This window comes from Condylostylus longicornis, unplaced genomic scaffold (genome assembly GCF_029603195.1).
Source record: "Condylostylus longicornis isolate FDR11 unplaced genomic scaffold, ASM2960319v2 ptg000004l, whole genome shotgun sequence".
NCBI lineage: Eukaryota > Metazoa > Arthropoda > Insecta > Diptera > Dolichopodidae > Condylostylus > Condylostylus longicornis.
Window position 1 is genome coordinate 12,161,925 of NW_026577973.1, and position 21,675 is coordinate 12,183,599.

A 21,675-nucleotide genomic window follows, 5' to 3' on the forward strand; every position below is an offset into this window, starting at 1 on the left:
CAAAATGAATTTTGTTCTTTGACCCTTTTTAAGTTGGATACCCTCATACACTTCAGAACAATATTTTTGGTTCTAAGCAATAAGTAAAAAAAAAAAACAGTGACGATAATATATAATTGCTTAATATTTAACTGTACTCATGCCAAGCTGTAAAATTTATGCTCTAATTTGTATAGTTTCCTTTTATTTGACCTACTCTCGCTTATTATCAATTTTAATCACATAATTTTTTAAGATCTTGTGTTTGACAGAAAAAAAATTTGTTCAAAAGCCGAAATTTTTAAAATCCGAATTTAAAATTTGTTACAACATTCTGGTCTTTAAAATTAATAATATTATTCAAATTAAATTCATAATATTGCATATCCTGAATTAATTAATTATACATAGAAAATTTCTCACTTACAATTCAATAATATTTTACTATACTTTAATTTTTAATACCTTAAATCGGTTATTAGAGTTATTATTATATAATATAAGTAAGATAAGAGTTATAATTTATATAATAATTATGTAGTATAACAGGTATAAATTTATGAGCACGTTTCATTTGAATTAAATAAAAACACATGCGTATAATTCATTCACCTAAGTTGTAATAAAAGTATACAAATACATAAGAGTAAATCGGTTGAACATACAGATTAATATTATAATGTATATAAGTAATAAATAGTAAAAATAATATGTATATAGAAAATATTAAGCATATATATATAGATATTATAAATAAAATAAGTGAAAATATTATTATACTTACGTTTCAGTTTAATTATATTTTTGCACATGAAGAAATTTACGTTTTCATGTTAAATGGCTAATTAATAATTTGCTTTGTGTTTTTAATTAGATAATTTGGTTCCTGTGGCTGTATACATGTAATTTATATTATTAGATCTGAAATTATATATGTAAAAGAGAAATAATGTTAATTATAAAAATTCTACATACGTACATGTGTAATATATAATATTGAATCAATAATAAAATAATTAATTTAATCTTAATTATATATCGGTCATAAAAATGAGTGCATATATTATACAAAAAAAAAATTTTGATTATATAAAAATATATTTTGAATTAATATTATATTAAGCTTAAGTATTCAAAGTGATTATTGTGGAATACTTACTATCGAACTAGATTAAATATAATTTTAAATTTTTAAAAAATACAGTCGTTATTACATAATGTGCAATTGTTTAATAAAAGTATTTTAAAATGTTTATTAGAAATTATTACTGTTAAGTCTGTATAACAGATTGCAATATGATATATTATGCAGGTCTTTTAGGAGTCAGTGTTTTGGAATATGAATTCAAATGGGTAAGATTTTTGTTCAAACTACAGGAAGACAGGATTTTAATGAATTTTCACGAAATGTCAGCTCTTGCCCAAGTTTTTTTTTTTGCTTATAACTTCCATTCCAAAAAAAAAAGATAGAAGCTATAAATAAAAATTTTTTTAAAGTACTAGTAAATCACTTGAAATTGACGTATTACTTTTTTTTTTAGCACTTTTCCAAAAAAATTTTGAAAAAAGTGCTTATTAGTTTCATTCTGTTCGTTCGTTGGTCCGACTGTGTCTGTTAACAAAGCTTTTACACTCTTTAAGATAGAAAACGAAAATTTAACTTATAGGAACCTTACCGCAATTTTATTTTCGTAGAAGAAAATTTTTATCTATCTCCTTCTTTCTAAAAGTAATACAGATCCTAAAAATGCTTTTTTCCAAATTTTTAACGTAATTTTTTATTTTAGACCAGCTGTAAGAGTTTGAAATTTGCAGAAATGCAGAAAGCTTGAGATAAATGCAGAAAGCTTGAGATAAATACCATGCCACCAAAAAATATAATTATAGTTGTTTTTACTCACACAATCAACCCGTGAATTCACAACTGTGTTAACGGCTCTTTAATTTTTTTTTTACATGCCCCTAAAACTATGCAAATTTTTTCAAAATTTTTTGATTATGAATAAAAGTTACTTCAAACACAGTTTTTAAAAGCCCTATTTCCACTTATGTTGGTTATATAGTTTCCGAATTAAAAATATCACACATTAAATTATAGTATTATGTCAAAGCGTATTAATCACACTGAACATTAGACTTAGAAAACAAAAAAAAATTTAAGATTTAAGGATTTTTCATTTCTTAGCAAAATTCTGCAAAATTCTTATTCTCAAAACTGTTTCTTCTTGATAGCTATTCTTAGAACAAGCCGCCAATAAAATTTTGTTGGAACAAAATAAATTAATCAGACAGAAGCTTAGGTATATAAAACCGCAAACTCCGACGACATATCGGTTTTTTATAAAATAATAATAATTTTAGACAATTCGCGTTCTGAATTGGAAAGAAAAGAAAATTGTGCATTCAAAATATTCTGTTTAATATGCTTTTTATAAATTTTTGACATAAAATACTATCAGTATGCGTCAGTTAATATATAGATTGATATAGAACTAATTTTTGACTTTTTGCATGGAAATTTCGTGAAATTATTTGTAATTCAAAAAATCTTGCCAAAATAGAAAAAAATTTGTTTTGAATTTAAATATAGTTTAAATTTCAAAAGTTTGCGTTTGACAATTTGGAATACTACCATACTTACCCCAAAAATTAATTAGTTGAAAACATTTCTCAAGAAAGTTTATATATAAATCTCTAATTTATTTGAATAATTATTTATCATTTAAGTCGACCGCACATAATTTTAACTAAATATTTTAAAACTTATTTTATGGTAAGTCCCAAATAAGCTTTTATCATATAACTATAATATTGAAATAATTATTACTAAAATCTCCATTTAGTTTATCCGGAACGTATTTCGTAATTTTCAACCAGTTTTCAAATGCAAAATTAATTGAAAACTTACACTATAAGAATTACAAATGAAATTTCGATTCAATAAACAAATATCAATTATAAAATCAAGTCCACAGTTTGTTATCCCAAAATATATTCTATACTTTAAAAATATGACTTGGCAACAATATTTACTTATACAGGATACCTTAACCCCATCGAATTTTTATAAATAACGTATATCTATTATGATTTTTCGTTATTTAATTTTTAAACTTCTCATTTCTAAATTTTTCGCTATGAATTTTGTTGCTATGTTTAAAACACGTAATAAAATTATTTTTAAAAACACTTTAGGGAAAAAAAATGTATATATATGTATAAAACAGAAATTTTAAAGCTTCATCAAGGATATGATTTGAGAAAAAAATATAGAACAAGAATACAATGAAAATTTTAAATTCATTTTTATTTTTCTTCTTGAATTTTCTTTTATGAATTCGTAACAATAAGTTTTTCTAGAAGATATTTACCTAGGAATATTATAGAAAATCAAATTCTTTTTATAGTCTTTGAATTTCATTTTATTTCTCTTGAATCACCTAAGGTCTATAAAGGAAAATCTTCCACATATGATGTATTTGTACAACACTACATATGCAATTTCATATATGAAGAATCTCCTCATGTATTTATATATCGTATATTAATTGTTTCTCTCTCTATCTCGAAATCCTTTTTATACATACGAGAATTATATATTTATAATTTTATATACTTTAATAAAAATTATACATATACACGAACATTATTGTTATGGATGGGTTCATTGAATATTATAATGTTTGTGAATATGTTATGTGTGCCCTACATCCTATACGTAGATGTTACACAAAGAGCTATTATAAAATAAAAATAAAAGAAAAGAGGTAATCCAAATCCATATAGGCGTTAAGGGTAATCGATGTTGCGTTGACATTTCAATCGACTTTACACCAAATTAAGCTTCTCTTTTCTTTTTTTTTCCTTTGGCTTTACCTTTTTACTATTACGTTATAATCTTATACATTTACTTATTTATTTATGCTGCTGCTTTTTTTTCGCTTTTTTTCTGATCTGAATTACCTTATTTTCTTCTATTTTATAAAAAAGAATTTTCATACTATATAGGTAAATATATTTCCAACTGTAAGGAATAATATAGTTACCGTGACCTAAAAGAAAATTTTATTTTTATATTTTTTGGTTATTGTATTCTTCAAAAAGGAACAAAAAAAAAGGGAAATATGCCAGAAACTTTATATTTTTTTAACCAGAATTGAATTATTAACATTTAAATAACACACATGAATAAACTTAATTTTTTGAAAAATATAAAAATATTTTTTGTTGTACGTATATTTTGAGCCGTAAGGACGATAACAGCATTTTATAAAATGGTCATAAATTATTTCATGAACTTAATAATTTAATTGTTATACGTATGTATATATATTTGACGCATTTCAAACAAGCGTTCTATGAAATAAAAGCATAATATCATTTTAATTTAACAGCGAACAATATAACAAACGGTAATTGAGTACAGTAAAAATATGACAGTTTCATTTGCAGAAGCAGTTAAAAGTAACTATGTATTTACATACTGAAAATATATTTGACAAGTGCGACATATGACATAAAACCAATATTATTTAATGTTGTGATTAATTTTTAAAATAATCGGGTGAAATATTTATATTTATGAGGCAATAGCAATGCTCATTTTTCATTTTCACCGAATCACTTTTATTAAGAGCTAAAAAATATGTAAAATTTAATTAGATATGCATCGACCTGGACTAGCGAGATTTTAACAAATTGTTTAAAGTAATTGTGATGGGAACCCTGTAAAATTTGAATCCTTACAGCATTAAGTAGTTTAATAATGGGTGGTAGAATTTTGTTACAGTCATTTTAAATTTTCAGAAGCAGTCCCCCCAATTCTAAATATAATTTAGTCAAAACAAATTCAGAAAACTCTAAATTTTGCATTACTTAATTTCGGCGAAAAAGACCATTGTAAAAAGGCCATTTTATTCCAATTAAATTTGGTAATAATTGTATAAGTTCTTTTGATGGATGCCGTATTTCTAAGTAGACTGTATAAGTTTAGTAGCAGAGAAATACTAAAAAATATTGTAATGAATCCTTTTAGTGACTTGTCACACAAAACGATTTTGGAAAGCATTTTGAATAATATTCGTATGCTGGTATCACAGAGTTTATAAGAGGTGAAGTGGGTAGCATTCTATATGATTTCATTTTCAATTGATCATCACTTTCTAGTAATAAGTTCGAATATAAAATAATATTGACAATAAGAGATCACACCGAATTTCACACAACGAGTTTTCGGTAGAAACGCACTCCTCCATAGTAGAGAAATGTAAATAAACTATTTTTAGAAAGAAGCTGGCGTGTTTATCTGTCTGTCTGTCTGTCTGTCTGTGTGTGTACGCAATTCTCGAAATTTTATATATGAGTTTATTTTAGTTGTGTCACGGATTGATTAACTTTTTGGAAACATCAGATCTCGAGCACTTTTTTACGGGGTGATTTTACATTTTTGTACATATAAAAGTAAATTAAACTAAGCTGAGGACCGACTTTATATTTGGCACCATATTTGCGGAACTAATTGATGGAATTTCTTTAAATTTAATATTTGGGTTCTGCTGACTACTGGAATTAACTGACGAACTTTTCAGGAAATGCGGACGTCATAAAGTGAATTTAATTTAAGAGCCAAAACTACATTCTTCTAAGTATGTTAACAAAGAGCTTATTAGAGTTCTTAAAATTTGAAGGAATCATGTACATCTTATGTTTATTTAAATAAATGGTTCTTAAAACATTCACAAAATTTTAAATAAAAGTTAGAGATTCAAAACAAATGTAATTGAAAATTAGAAAATTACAATGTATACAGAACTAATCTTCATCTGCATAAAAGGATAGACGATGAGCATATAAATTTTTTCTAAAATCTTTATAAATTGTTGCACGTTTTACGTAATCGAATGTTGTTAAGTATACAAATTTTATTCGTGAGAACTCAAAAATAATTTCAATACTCATATGCAAAATATGACGGATTTAACATTTAGAAAATTTTAAAGGATTTGGCTAATCACGTAACACATAAATTAACTTGAACTTTTTCCCATATAGCTACAGTTCAGTACTAACCTATTAACCTAAAACCATAACTATTTAAAAAATATTTTTCATTTTCTAAAATTTTCCCAAATTTAAAAATTTAAAAACAAAATATTATGTATGTTGTATTATGTAACATCATTCGCATGTTTTACAGCACAATTCTATAGTGTATACTACACATGTTTATATGTATGTACATTATTTCTTTATGGTTACGGTTATATACAATTTAAAAAAAAATGAAAAATAAGAGTAGTTTCCCATGGGATAAAATTTTGTTTTCTAAACGAAAATGCAATATTTTTGTTGTTATTCTTTTCAATTGTTTTCTTTGTTTTTATATATTTTTAAAAATAAGGGAATTAGAGCCTCTTCTCTATTAAAGTACACGTTTATGATACGAACAGAAAAATTGTTTCTGGAAAATAATCATAAAATTTGTTAGTTCTAAAAAAAAAAATGTCATCTATATAGTTTTGAATAAAAGTAAAATACATAAAAGTAAAATATGTAAATAATGTAAAATATGTAAACATGTAAAATATTAATGTGTATACATGTAAAAATGTAAAATAATGTAAAATATTACCTAAAAGAAAGTGTAAGAAATTTATATTATAAAATCGGTTAAAATACTGTTAATCAATGCTATCAATAATTAGTCTAAAAAAAATAATCACTTTAGTATTAGACGTAAAACAATAAATTCACATAAAAAATAAACTAAGACGTAGCAATATTATCTTGAGTCACTAACGAATTCGATGAAATTCCGAAAACTGCACAAGGTGAAAGATCTTATATCGACGTAAGAAAACTGAATGTCTGACATGAACATGCCAAGACAAAACATCTCAAGTAATCTTAAGAAGATTTGCCTTTTGGACTGTTGGTGTATTTTAAAAGATTTTTTAAGTGCATTTCATGTAAGTCGACTTAAGAGAGGAAAATTTCACGACTTTGCAACTTATTTCATATTAAGATTATTTGCTATTTTATATTATAATTAAAAAAATATTCAAAAATACAAAATGCATAATGTTACCTTAACTTCAACTTAAGATCTCTTGATTGTGCAGAATTGAAAAATGTGAAGTTATGGTTCTATATTGTCCGGAAAACAGAAACGAAGAGGGATACAACCACAAGGAGCAAAATGTAGAACTAGTATTCAGGAGTTCAAAAATGTTGCACACTGGAAAACATCTTAAGTCGACTCAAAAGTTATTTAAAATTTCAATAACAAATGTTTATTACCCGTGCCACTTCAACTACGAGTTGATACATTCAGCGACTACATTTATTTTTCTTGCCCACAGCACATTGAAGATATAATTTTAAAAATTTGGTAAAACCTTCAAATTTTATAGTTATCCTATAGATCATTGAAAATATTCCTCATTCTTCAATGTGTGAAATTATATACAGAGTTACCTTATAGGTTTATTTTTTCTTTTTGGCATTACTGTGTATTTAAATTTTACATTTTTAGCACTTTTCCAAAAAATTTTTGAAAAAAAGTGCTTATTAGTTTCACTCTGTCCGTCCGTCCGTCCGTCCGTCCGTCCGTGTGTCTGTTTACAAAACTTCTACACCCTTGAAGATAGAAAGCTGGAATTTAATACGTGCATAGATCTTTACTAGAAACTTATTTTCGTAGAACAAAATTTTTACCTATCTCCTCCCCTCTAGAAGTTATACCCCCCCAAAACCCTAAAAATGGCCTTTTTTAACTATTTGTTGCAATGAAACCATAAGCATTTTTGAAATTTTGCAAACGCAGAAAAGCAGCGGCTTGCTTCCCCTAGCGCGGCATACTATATTTGAACTTTAGAAAAACAAACTGGCCGTTCAAATTTACCGTTATCTAAAGTCCTTTTTTTGCAAATTTTTGATGTCGTTTTTTTTCCAAACTACAGCCTGTAGAAGCTTGAAATTTTAGGGGCTTTTAGACATTAATAAATAGTTCATTTCGTTAGAAGAAAATTTTTTTTCTATCTCCATCCCCCCTCAAGTTATCGCCTCTTGAAATTCGTAAAATTTGAATTTTTGTCACCTTATATTTCCGAAACCGCAAGCTTTTTCAAATTTCTATAAACGCAAAAAGCTAACGGTAAATTCCATGACATTAAAAAATATAATTATTTTTCTTAACTCACACAATTAACCCTTAAAATCGAGCATTATGTTAACCCCTCTTTATATTAATTTTTATCTATTTCAAAGACTGCATAAATCGTTCATCCTAAATATATGCAATCCTAGAAATAGTTTCGTTTATGAATGAAAATAATTTTAATAGTGTGGTGGATATACATAGATTGTTTTTAAAAGCAGTATTTGTATATTCACTTGTTGAAGGGAAAAGTGCTACAATACAAACCATTGGTTTGACCCAACTTTTTTTATATTTAACATAAGTTAGTATTCGTTTCACCTTATTGCGGTTGACAAAAACTTGTTTTTTATAACAGTCTCCTATATTCTTATGTCTTTTTCGAACTTTATAACAATTTATTCATTTTAATATTCTTTTAGACGACTGATTAAGCGTTTTTCTTATTCAATTGTGTTTCTCAAATTTTGTTTTTAGCAGTTTTTCAAAGAAAAATTTGAAAATAGGGTCTTGAAAATAAAGGGTCACTATGGCCGTATGAAAAAATTTAGGAAAATATTTACCCAAGATAAAAATTCAAACATCGTCCCCCCCTCAAGTCATTCTTTTTTTTTGTTTTTTTTTTAATTTTTCCTTCTTTTAATTTTAACACTAAACATACCATAACGGGTCAAATGACCCATTTTGAACTTTTGCATTGAAAATGCACGTATAATTTTATTGCGTTTGCACATTTGACTTCATGACTTTTTCTAAGTAATTAATGTACAGTTATAACAATTTTTTTTGTTTGTTTTATTTATTCTGAGTAATTCTTGTTGTATACCGATATCTACCACAAGGGGTCAGTTGACCCGCTATGGTACAAATAGGTATATATTAAGTCTTGGTATGATTAGTGTTAATTTTCTAAATGAAAGAGACAACAATCTCCGAAAAGTATGCAATTATTTTTCAAAATTATTTTTTCTTCCCAAAATAATTTTGCTTTGAAGGAGAATAGTTTAAGTAGAAGTCGATTGTTTTTTGAAAAAAATATTTTCAGTTGTTGGGGTGAAAAGTCCTAACCATTGATTACCTTGGAACCATTGATTTGCTTGGAATTCAAATTTTTTATATTTTTTTTAAATTGTTTTTAAAAAAAAAATGTTTGCAAATTACTCTTTATGAAATAATTAAACGTATACAACTTCAAGAGTGGAATTAATAGAGTCTTAAATACACTGCATCGTATATTTCAAAATTACCCTAAACATTAAGCTTTTTCTCTCCTTATTGGTCTGAATCTTGTTTTTTTCTGATGTTATGATGGTAGACCAAATTTTTTCTTAGTCATAAGAATACTTTCAGTCATTGTCCTATTATAAGATATTTACAAGTATTTATTCAATTAAATGCACATGGACATAAAATAAAGAAAGAAATGAGAATTTTATAGGCACATTGAGGCACATACATTATTAGCAAAAATATCAAGTAAATAAGAATATATTTTAGCTTTGCGCATCTTTATTATTTCAATATATTTTTCTCGTGAATTAATGCGAAAAATTAGTGTGCAAATAGGTAGACATAGGTAGCCATTATATTACACGAGTCTAACTATAAGCTTACTAATGTTCTAAAAATTACAATGAAGTATTTAGCAGACATTTTTATAATATTCTGTAACACTTTCACTTAACTAGACAATACACATTGCGGTCGGTTAATCGCTGACCACATCAGATTTTTTTTCTCAATATTTTGTTGAAGCAGAGTACGGTTTTTTTAAATTTTATAAAGGTCATCTTCGAATATTAACAAGTACTTTTTATTATTTTATATAATAATCTCTTCTCAGTTTCGAAGCAAACGTTGAATTTATCGTTTAAATATATTGAATTGCTAGATACTTTTAGCTGTAAATTGAGAAAACCAACTTTATGCAACTTTATTTTTTACTTAGTATAGTCAACTAAATTTAAAAAATATGACAAATATACATAGCAAGGATGTTATGTATAATTTCAGTGCAAAAGTGGGGAATTTTGTGACTTTGTCCTTTTGTATTGAAAATTCAATTTAAAACTTTGAAAAAAAAGAAAATATAATAAAATTAAATTATAAAATTGATTTTCCAAAATGTGTCTAAATCAATTTTTGAATTCAATTAAAATTTTATTTTTTTAATTTAGCAATAAATAAAATTCGAAACATTTTTGTTTATGACGTGTAAAAAAATTTTTTCTCTAATATTTTTTGCGAAATTTCATTATTTTATAATTTTTTTTCTGCAGGAAATAGTTGTTTTTTGTTATTTTTTTAACACATACCGCAATAAAACCACAATAAAGTAAAAAACATTTGATTATTATCAATAAAACAATAATTACGTTGCTAAAGGCTACAAATAACATTTTTAATATTGCTAAAATATTTTGCTTCGAATGTCCTTTTCATCATTTTGCAGAATTATTTGATTCATGCTTCTTTCTACTAAATAATTTGCACTTTTTTTTTAGATAATAAAATTCAATCAATTTTTATATTAAAATAAAATTGTTTTTGACGAGTAATGATAGATGAAATAAAAACTTACATCAAAATTTTTACATTAAGCCGAAAGGGAAAAAATTGTTCACTGACATTTGAGTAATAATTCTAATATGTCTTCATTATACCCTGCACTTCGTGAAGGGTATATTAACTTTGGTATGGAGTTTGTAACTACTTGAAGGAGTCATCTGCGGTATGGACATATATATATATTCTTGCTCAGCGTAAAATTCTGCGTCGATTTAGACATGTCCGTCCGTCCGTCCGTCCGTCCGTCCGATCGCACGATAACTCAAAAACCAATAATGCAATCGACACCAAACTTTCACAAGTTTTTTCTTTTGTGCCAAGGACGAACCCTATTGTTATTGGACTAAGTCGGACAACGGGTTCGGGTAGCTGCCATACAACTCCAAGAGTTTATTTTAAATATTTCAAAAACTAATAAAGCTATAAATATAAAATTTTGTATACATGTGTCCAATTATATTCTACACATGCTCTAAAAATTATAATGGGATAGCTGCACCGGTTCGGGTGGCTGCCATACAACTCCAACAGCAAATTTTTTATATTCGGCAAAATAATAAAGTCAGATTCATGAAACTTGGCAGTCATGTGTCCAATTATAGGTCAAATATATTTCCGAAGTTTTGGAGGAATTGCTTGACAGGTTCGGGTACCTGCCATACAACTCCATAAGCTAATTTTAAATATTTGGAAAAAGAATAAAGTCAGATTCATGAAACTTAGCAGTTGTGTGTCCGATTATAGATCAGATATATTTGTGAAGTTTTAGTGGAATTGCTTGACAGGTTCGGGTACTTGCCATACAACCCCAAAAGCTTATTTTAAATATTTGGAAAAATAATAAAGTCAAATTCATGAGACTTGGCAGTCGTGTGTCCAATTATGGGTCAGACATATTTCTAAAGTTTTGGTGCGATTGCTTGACAGGTTCGAGTGGCTCCCATACAAGTCTAAAAGCTTATTCTTAATATTTGGAAAAATAATAAAGTCAGATTCATGAAACTTGGCAGTCATGTGTCCAATTATGGGTCAGACATATTTCTGAAGTTGTGGTGGAATTGCTGAACAGGTTCGAGTAGATCCCATACAAGTCTAAAAGCTTATTCTTAATATTTGGAAAAATAATAAAGTCAGATTCATGAAACTTGGCAGTTGTATGTCCGATTATAGATCAGATATATTTGTGAAGTTTTGATGGAATTGCTTGACAGGTTTAGGTACTTACCATACAACTCCAAAAGCTAATTTTAAATATTTTGAAAAATTATAAGGTCAGATTGATGAAACTTGGCAGTCGGATGTCCAATTTTAGGTCAGACATGTCCGTGAAGTTTCTATAGAATGATCTCACAGGTTCGAGTAATTGCTACTCAATAACGAAAGGTGCAGGGTATAATTCAATCGGTTTATACCGACTGAAACGTTTTTACTTGTTTTTTATTTCGCTTGATTTTTAATTTTAATAATAGAACCATTTTTTTCCTATATTTTATTTTTAAATAGCACGGTTGATTATTAATATGTTAGAAGAGGATTAAGTAAAATAACAAAAAGGAAGATCCCGAAAATACAAGGAAGAAAGCCCAATATGATTATACACGCTTACATATTATATGTGAATATATTTTATTATAGTTATGTAGATAATTCCTATAGAAAAAAATTGAAATACAGCAGAAAAGTTTTTGATTTAATTGCTTAAAATTTAAGTTTCAAACTGCATACAAAAAATTTTTAAAATGAATTCAAAATAAAAAGAAAAAAAAATTAAAAACTACTCTAAAATTCTATAAATTTTTTTTTGTGCTTCATAAGTAATAATTTTATTGTTAGATACTTATATTCCATATAGAGTAAACGTGTGCTTATTTGATAAAATAATTTTTTTTAAAAGTGAATTGAAATCAATGGAAAATTTCTACCATATGGAAGTTATAATTTATCCCAGAAGATTAATTCCAAAAAATATCTTTTTTTTAAAAAATTTTCTTTTGTGTTGTTGTAGTTTGCTTTTGAAGTAAGTTAAGATACTCGCAAGAATATTACTGGTCCATATAAAAACCAAGCAAATATTATTCAAATTTTAGAAATATTTATTTCAAGTAAAGAGTGTTAACAAATTTTAGGTAGTGCCAGCGCAATTCGACTTGTAGAGATTCACCTTAATATATCCGAATTCTCTGAAAAGAAAAGCTATCAGTTTAAAGAAATTCCGGTCATTAGTTTTTAAATATGATGAAATACGTAACATGGGTACCTTTACCGCACAATAAAGATGATAATTTTGAATATTGAGTCTTCGGTTGAAAGGCAATGTGCCTCTCTCAAACTACTATCAACTTGACAACTAAAGAGAATACATGTTATATACATTTACATACATTAAAAATAAAAATTTCTTGAGTTAACAAATCAAAATTATATTTGACTTTACTATGAAAATTTATAGTCCTATCAAATTACCCTCAAATTTTCATAAATTTTATTGCTTCTGATAAATTCACTTACGAATCACGATCAGAAATTTTTCCGTTTGAAAATTAAATCGTGCACGTACATACACATGTACTGTTAAAAAATTTTGTTCCAAAATGTAGAAATAGCAATTTTTAAGACTTAATTTAACAACTGCGTAAAATAATTTTGCTACAAATATGAAAATTCTTATTGATAGCGGGGACGAAATTTTGGTTGTTGCAATTATTTACCAAATTATAAGTTCGAGAATTGCACTATTAAAAATTATTTATTTTTAGAATTAATTTTATAATTGTAACAGACAAAACCAGTTAGGGTCTCTGATGTAAATAGATACCTATAAGTATGTACTATAGTCTAGTATAGTGCCACAGTTCTTAAATTGTATTATACTATATAATTATTTTTCGAGAAAATAAAAATTAATTAAAATAGAATTGAATCTGATTTAAAAATATTTAATATGAAAATTTGTTTTACCTTTTCTTTTTTTTGTAAATTTATTGCATTTTTTTCAAATGATTTTGTTTTTGGTTTTTTAAAAAATTAATTTTGAATATAATTTTTTCTTGACAAAAAATAGGGCAATAAATATTTTATTTAAAAATATTTTTTATGTTGTATTAAATATACTATATGCAGTATGTATATTCTTGCTTGTACATAGTATTTTACAAACTATACATACCTACAATATTATGTAAAAATATTTGATTTTAGTATAAGTTTTTGTGCTAACTATATCAGTTTCATTGCTTTTCTTTTGAATACCACTTTATTTTCACACATTCACACAAAAATAATTTTTGGATTTAAATTTCGGAGAGAACAGAATATAAAATAAAAGCGAATAGATTTTATGTCGAATAAATGTTGACGCATTCTAATGTGGTTTCTGTGATTTTCCTCAATTTTCTGGGATTTAAACGAGAAAAAAAAGAGTTGACCTGGTCAACTCTGTGATACCCGTACGAATTTGTTATCCTTTGTGCGAATAAAATATGTCATACCTGACTATGGAACAGACTATTACTTTATGTTATCTTATTACCATATTAATATATGCAAAATTTCAGTACTGGGTTTTCTAAAATATGGCTAAACTACTGTTGAAGTTGTATGGTAGATACCAGAAGGAGCCAAGCAATTTCAACGACTTTTATCAAACACATTGGCTCTACTAATATATTTGCTTGTGTGAAATTTCAATGTCACAGCTTTTATAGTTTCTGAGATATAATCAAACTTCAAATAAATTTTGAAGTTGTATGGCAGCTACAAGAAGGAGCCAAGCAATTTCAACGACTTTTATCAACCACTTGGCTCTAGAAATATATTTACTTGCACCAAATTTTATACGTACGAACATACGTTCGTACGGGTATGAAAAGACTACGCATATTTCATTAATATAACACTACAAAATTTAGTTTGTGAGAAAAACCGGTTGCTTATCATTAAATAGCATTTTTTCCTTAAATATGTCAGTATATAAAAAAAAGCAGTTGTCTACTTTAACTTTTTTGCAATTTGGGTGTCAATAACTGTAAAAGTTTATGAGAGTGCCAATAGTTGTACCCGTTACTTTAGCTGCTTTATTATTTTTTATCAACCATTTTTTACTATGTAATATTATATTAATAGTTTTAATTTTTAGTGTATGGCTCATTATTTTTTAAAAATTTACAGGGCTATTTCATTGTATTGTTTGAATAATTGAATAGTAAGCAGAGTACTTTGGTTCTTTTTGTGCTTGTTTTATTAAAACATATAAAACCTTCTGGAGCAATATGTGATATAGTCCTCACTATGATCAAAACGTGTAATATTAATCCATTTTAATGCATTTTTTAGCCTCTATCATAGTGATTTCTTATCAATTTTGATAATCTAGCACAAATTCTGACACACTTTCTTTCAACTATTCGTGATTTCTCCATTAGATTTGCACTGATATTGGATGTACAAAACCGGTAAAGCGTATGATTTTGTTGGCCTAATCATAGTGTGAAATTATTTTTATTCTTTCGCTTTTTTCTTGTAGAAAACAATTACGATGCTATTAAGATTTTTTGTCCTTCCTTAAATTGTGTATATGAGAAATAAGAATTAGACAGAAATGTAATTTACATTATGTGATAGATATTTTATTATTGTTGTATTTTTCCGGTTGGTGCTTGTTGCATCTTATATCGTTTTATTGGATTTTAAAGTATACTCAAAATATCTCATTAACATACTATTAAGAAATGTATTTTCATTAATTTTATTTAAAAAAAAAAATGCATACTTTTAGGGGTAAGTGATGTTTTGGTCATATTGAACGATTACTTGACAGATTTAAGAGATATAATTATATTTACCGGTGGTATGACTTTTACCGTCAGCTTTTTCCTTTTGTAAGTTTAAAAAAGTTTGCAGTTTCGGATATATTAGAAGTCGAAAATTAAAATTTTACTGATTTCGAGAAGTGATAAATTGAAAAAATTTTTATTGTCTAATAGAGAAACAATCTCAAAAATTAAAAAAACGAGTTCAAGATAAGAGTTAACTACAAGGCCAATTTATAATTGGAAGTTTTGACTATTTATCATGTTCTCTTGATAAATGAAGAAAGTTGCTTTTTCTGCGTTTACGGATTAAGATAATTTTTGGGGTGTCAACGCAACAAACTATCTTAAAAATTTATTATACGTTTTTTTAGGATTTTTTCTTTATAAAAAAATTCAGCTTTCTAACAACAGGTTTTCTGAGGGAAGTTTTTTAAAAAACATTAAATAAAATATAAGTACTTTTTTTCAAATTCATTAAAAATGCACTAAAAATTAAGGTAATGGAACTGAAAGATTAATAATGTGGAAATAAGAAATGAACAGAGTGAAAAAGCAAAATCAATAAATCTTGAGAAAACATGTTTTTTTTCTGGATTATACAATAATGGTGACTATACACATACATATATGTTATGTGCAAATAAACTATTAAAATACAATTAAAAATTTTTTTAAAATAATCAAAAAAAAATATTTTTTATTTTAATTAAAAATTTTTATATGTTGAAATTTATGTGATCCCGTTGCACAATGCTAGAATTTTTGTTACTTTGTAAGAACAATCAAATAATTTTATAAAACATTAAACAGAATTAAAAACAGAATTAAATATATTATAAAAATAAAGCCAGTTTTTGCTATACTCTTCTCGGTCAAGTATATGCAATTTCTTAATAATGTTATATTTTCCTACTTGTGTCTTTGGCACAATTTATCGTTACGTAAGCCAAAAAAATGATTCCGGTATTCAATCCATTTTGCTTCTGCTTTACTCCCCTTGGAAGCATAGGGCTTCCACAAAGCTTCTCTAACGAACTATGTTAGCGGTCATTCCTTTCACTTTTGGTCATGTCATTTTGGCTCTAGCGATTTATTTCTTTATTTTTTTTGCCATATATTCTTGGATCGTCCTACGCTTCTTCTCCTTTGCGGCTTCAACTCTAATACCTGCTTTCCACTTGTTTTCGGTTGACAGTCGCCTATTCATTCCCATCTTCTTTCTTTCTTATTAGTCTTGCAATTGACTCTTGATATCTTGATCTTGATGTTGCGTATTCATTTGGAACGAAACACTCGACAAATAATCCTGAGCCTTCTATTTATGGACACCTGTTTTTTTGTTGCCTATTCATTTTTTAATAGCCATGACTCGAAGCCATACAATCGCCTATAACATGCTAAATGCAACAGCCTATTTTCCGTGTCTTCTTTCACCTCTTCAGTTGTCAATGTTGTACCACGGCGATAATTAAATTGTTGTCTTGTATTAGGCTTGCATTTATGCCGAAGTTGAAAGGGTTTGCTGTGCTATTTGGAGTGATTTAGTTTTTCTCATGCTCGAATTTAGTTTAGCCCGATTTCTACCGCTATTACATACAGGTCAGTTTTGCTTGCATGTCTGAATGGGTTTGGGCTATCAGAGCAATGTAATCTGCGTATTTCAAATCCTCCACACGACTTTCGAAGGAATAATAGCGTAATATTAATATTTATATAAGGTTTTATTTTGTTTTAAATTTAATTTTTAACTTCCTAATCTTCCTTTTTAACTTTTAAGAGCTTCATTTGAATACAAAATTAAAAAAAAATATTTTGTACTTATAAACGAAATGAAAAATGTTTTACGTTCTTGAAATAAGATATTGGTTACGAATTGAATTGTTCTTTTTTCAACAGAAAAAGAAACCATTCAATTCTTATAAAAAAATTAATTATTAAATTTTTTTATTTTAAATAAATGATTTTGCTTTCTCTTTAAATAAATATTTATTCAGTCAATCAAATTTTTTTTCTAAATAAAAAATTGTCTAGACATTACCCAGTACCAAAAAATTGTAAGAGCCAAATTAACAAAAAAAAATGAAGCAAACCTTGAGAAGAAGCACCATACTATAAAACACAATCGATCCAATTGCTAAAGTAAAGAAAATAGATTGTTTTAACCAGTTTTGGTCAAATTGGCAGGACTGCATATCAATCATAGTGTGTTATACCTTGTTGTCAATATACTTAAATTCATGAAATTTACCTCGCGTACACCAACATGCGTCGTTGAGGAATGCCCTTTCAGACATGGAATATTCTGATATCCCATATGGGATATTCCGATAAACCTATGTGAACAAGTGTCTTCCAAGGATTTAAATTTATATGCAAAAAGATTCTATATTTGAGATTTCTTGAACATCTTTCGCCCAATATTAAATCTATTTATTTTATTGCACATATTTCTGTACAAATAGCAACAAATTTTCAAACTTTAAATAACAAAGTGCATTTATCAAAACTGTGATTTGAAAAATAGAGCATTTCTCTTTAAGTAATGAAAACGATTTTCTGAAATATTTTCTTTTTTGAGTTATTATCATAAAATTTTGCATATTCATAAAATTTTTTTTAATATTTTTTATAATTGACGAAGTAATTTTTGACCTCTTTATGCGATAGTTTACTAAAAATTACTATTTTCGCAACTTTCAAGAATTTTACTTAAAGGGAAATAGAGATTTAAGAAATAATCCCCTTACTTAATATACATTTTCTATTTTTGCAGAAAAATAATAATTTTTTTCTTGAACGGCATCGAAGTATTTATAAACAGACGGACAGATGCAAAGCGTGAGTATAGGTTCCATTATAATATTAGAAGTACCGTGAACACAATTTAATGTCAAGATTTTAAAAGTAAAATTTTATTTATTCCAAAGGATATTTTCAATATTATACAGTACCTTTTTAAGCCATAAAAACTACCTACTTGAAATATTTTTAAACTTATATAATAATTTTAATTTTTTAGAGAAACAAAACAAATTCCAAAATGGTTGCAATATGTGACTGTTGCGAAATTTTGATTCATAACTTACATTTCATTTCGATTTTCTCTTATTATCAATTTTTCTTGTTATTTTTTTCGCTATAATTTCGTATTTTTTTTCCATAATATTTTATTCATAAGAGCCGCAATGCACCATCTGGTGTCATGCTTCATTACCACAATTCTTTGTATAATTTTTACAATACAACTGAGAATTATACTTGTATTTTATAGTTATGACATAGGTATTTTATATGGAAAAAGGATATTACAGGAAGATTTGCCATAATATATTATTTATTTATTCTTTTGTAAGGATAATATGCTAGTTATCCTGTCCAATGTAAATACATTGTTTATGTGCATCTATGTTTATATTACCTAAATATATAATAATAATTGTAAAGGTACGTATATGTCACACATTCGCATATACATTTTTCTAAATAAAAATAAATACTTTTTTGTAGGTTTTGTTTTTATGAATGTTGTAAAGATTTTGAGCTCATGTTGTATAGTATTGTATGGGATACCAGAATATTTTACTTATTCGAGACTGGTGTACATGTATGAGTCTGTGGATTTGAATTTTTTTTGTGAAATAATTTTTTGTTGTGATATAATTTTTTTTTAAATCTTGGTTTTTAAGCAGTAGTAATATATTAATTTACCTGCATTTTGAAACTATGTTATGTTCGACTAAAACCAAAAATCTAATATGTGAACTACTTTTATAATAAACTTTTGTTTACGAAACTTTTGAAAGTACTAACTTTCCTTAAAACTCTATAAAAATAATTATGAGCCATCCCTCAAACAGTATAATTTCAATAAGCTTTTCAACTCTATATGGTATTATGAGGAATTATTATATGAAGTGCAGTGTCCTGAATTATGTAAAAAATTTTTATTAAAAAACATATCAAAAATTCATGATCAAAAAGGTTAAAAAGTAGTACAAACTTAACTGTACTATACCTAAAACGCAGAATACTAAAATTACTTAACCACAGTATCATGTATATACTATGCACGTGTAATTGAGTTGAAAATAATATTTTCAGCAAACTAACGCACAATTTACCCAATTTAAAAATTTTTTTTTTGCAAATTATTAAAATAATAATTTAAAATTAATTTTAATTTCAATGTTTTGCTAAATTTATGAAATTTCAACCTCTAGAATTAATATAAAAAAATCGAAAGGTATATGCTAAATTTGCTTTACCGTTTATAACGCTAAGAAATATGGCCTGAGATATAGACATAAATGTATGTATGTTTTTGATCGGCGTCAAATTCTGAGTCGATTTGGTTATGTTTGTCCGTCTGTACAACTGCTCGCTATTTTTCAAAAATTATCGGAACTATGGTATTTGCACAAATATATTGTTAGGGTGATTATGTTTAAAAAAATCATTGAAATTTTTCGACTGCTTGAGGTAGCTGCCAAACAACTTCATAAGCTGCTTCTCTTGGTGATGTGGCCATAATTTTCAGTAAAACTCATTTAGATTGTATGGTTTAATATGGTATCTACCATGTAAGTACAAAATACCACTAAATATATAAAAAAGAAGAGATTGTATGTATGAATAAGTATGCTAATTATATCCACTATTTAAAATCATATATTCGTACGGATATCACAGAGTTAAAACGGTCAACTATATCTATTTTCGTTTTTTGTACAATTTTGTTTGCTTGCTCGTCCATTTGACTAATGTTTATTAAGATTTTTAAGGCTTTTTTAATGAATTTTAAAAAATTTTCGTACTAAACATTTTTACTCGAAATTTAACTCGACGTCTTTATAAATGATAACAAACTACAATATTTCAATATTATAAGATTCTTACATTCTTGCATTTTAAAAAAAGTTACTTAAAGTGCTACAATTTTAGCTATTGAAAAAAAAGTCTTGTAATTTTTCGAAAATAATATCAAAAATTTAACATTTTAATGCAGGAGGACAATAAAATTTGATTTGGTGCTTATATGGATAAACACGTATTAGTATGAAAATATTCAAAATTCAAATTTCCTTGTAAAATGTATAATAGCATGAATCTATATATACAGTATTTTATACATATGTATAACATGATTATTTTATACTAATAAGAGGTATGGCATTAGAATCATATAAAATCGAACACTTTTTGTGAAGAGTTCAGAATTGCTACAAGGAATGTTTGCCATAAGGTCACCAAATACTTAGTATATATACTAGATCGGAATATTTTATTTGTACATTGCAACTAAAAGAAACAAATTTCAGAACAACACTTGATGAACATATAGATGATTACACCTTTCAAATTTTTATTTTGTAATTAAAACTTTTTTCATAATTTACAAATTAAATATTTCGATTTAACATAAATCGACTTCCATAAATGACCCTTATGTTTTCCATTTATGCTTAAATATTTCAAATATGTTGAAAGTAATATTCTATAAAAATTCTTCTGTATACTATTGCTATTAAATTACATTTATGTTAAATAGCTGCATTAAATTTAAAATTTTTCTGTTTTTATTATTATTACTATTCAAATATCCTTTATCTAGTTCTATATACACACATACATGTACTTATAAGTATTTACTTATAATATTTAAAATACAAACACAATATTTTATCTATATTATTATTTGAATTGATTTTTAATGCAAATAGAATTTTATTTTCTGTATGTATTTTGGTTTTTTGTATATTACATAAGTAATATTATTTTTAAGACCATAGAATTTATATTGTAATACTTATGAGACTTTAGTAGAATTTATTTCATTTATTGTAATCCCTCCTTAAAATTTAATCATATACAAACTTATATATTTCTAGTGTACATAATATTTTACCTATTATACATACCTATACATACCTAAAAACAAAATATTTAACAAAAACAAAAAAAAATGCTAATAACATACAATTTTAATTAAAATAAATGCAAATATTTAAATACGTTACGCAATAATATTTTCCCTGAGGTGAACACATTTAAACAACTAATAATAATTTTCATTAAGCTGATATTTTAAGCTATTTAAATATTCCATATAGTATTCCACATTATTTAAGCATATTATTTGTGTATGCATACATACATAAA

The 21,675-nt window shown here is 26.2% G+C and overlaps 1 long non-coding RNA gene across 1 annotated transcript in view; it reads right to left on the reverse strand.

The window, feature by feature from the left end:
* The window catches only part of LOC129610004 (uncharacterized), an 86,770-nt gene that overhangs the window by 47,253 nt on the left and 17,842 nt on the right, over positions 1–21,675 (reverse strand). The window contains exon 3 of the long non-coding RNA XR_008697069.1: positions 764–900. This is a non-coding gene — a long non-coding RNA (uncharacterized LOC129610004). The remainder of the gene's footprint in view (positions 1–763; positions 901–21,675) is intronic.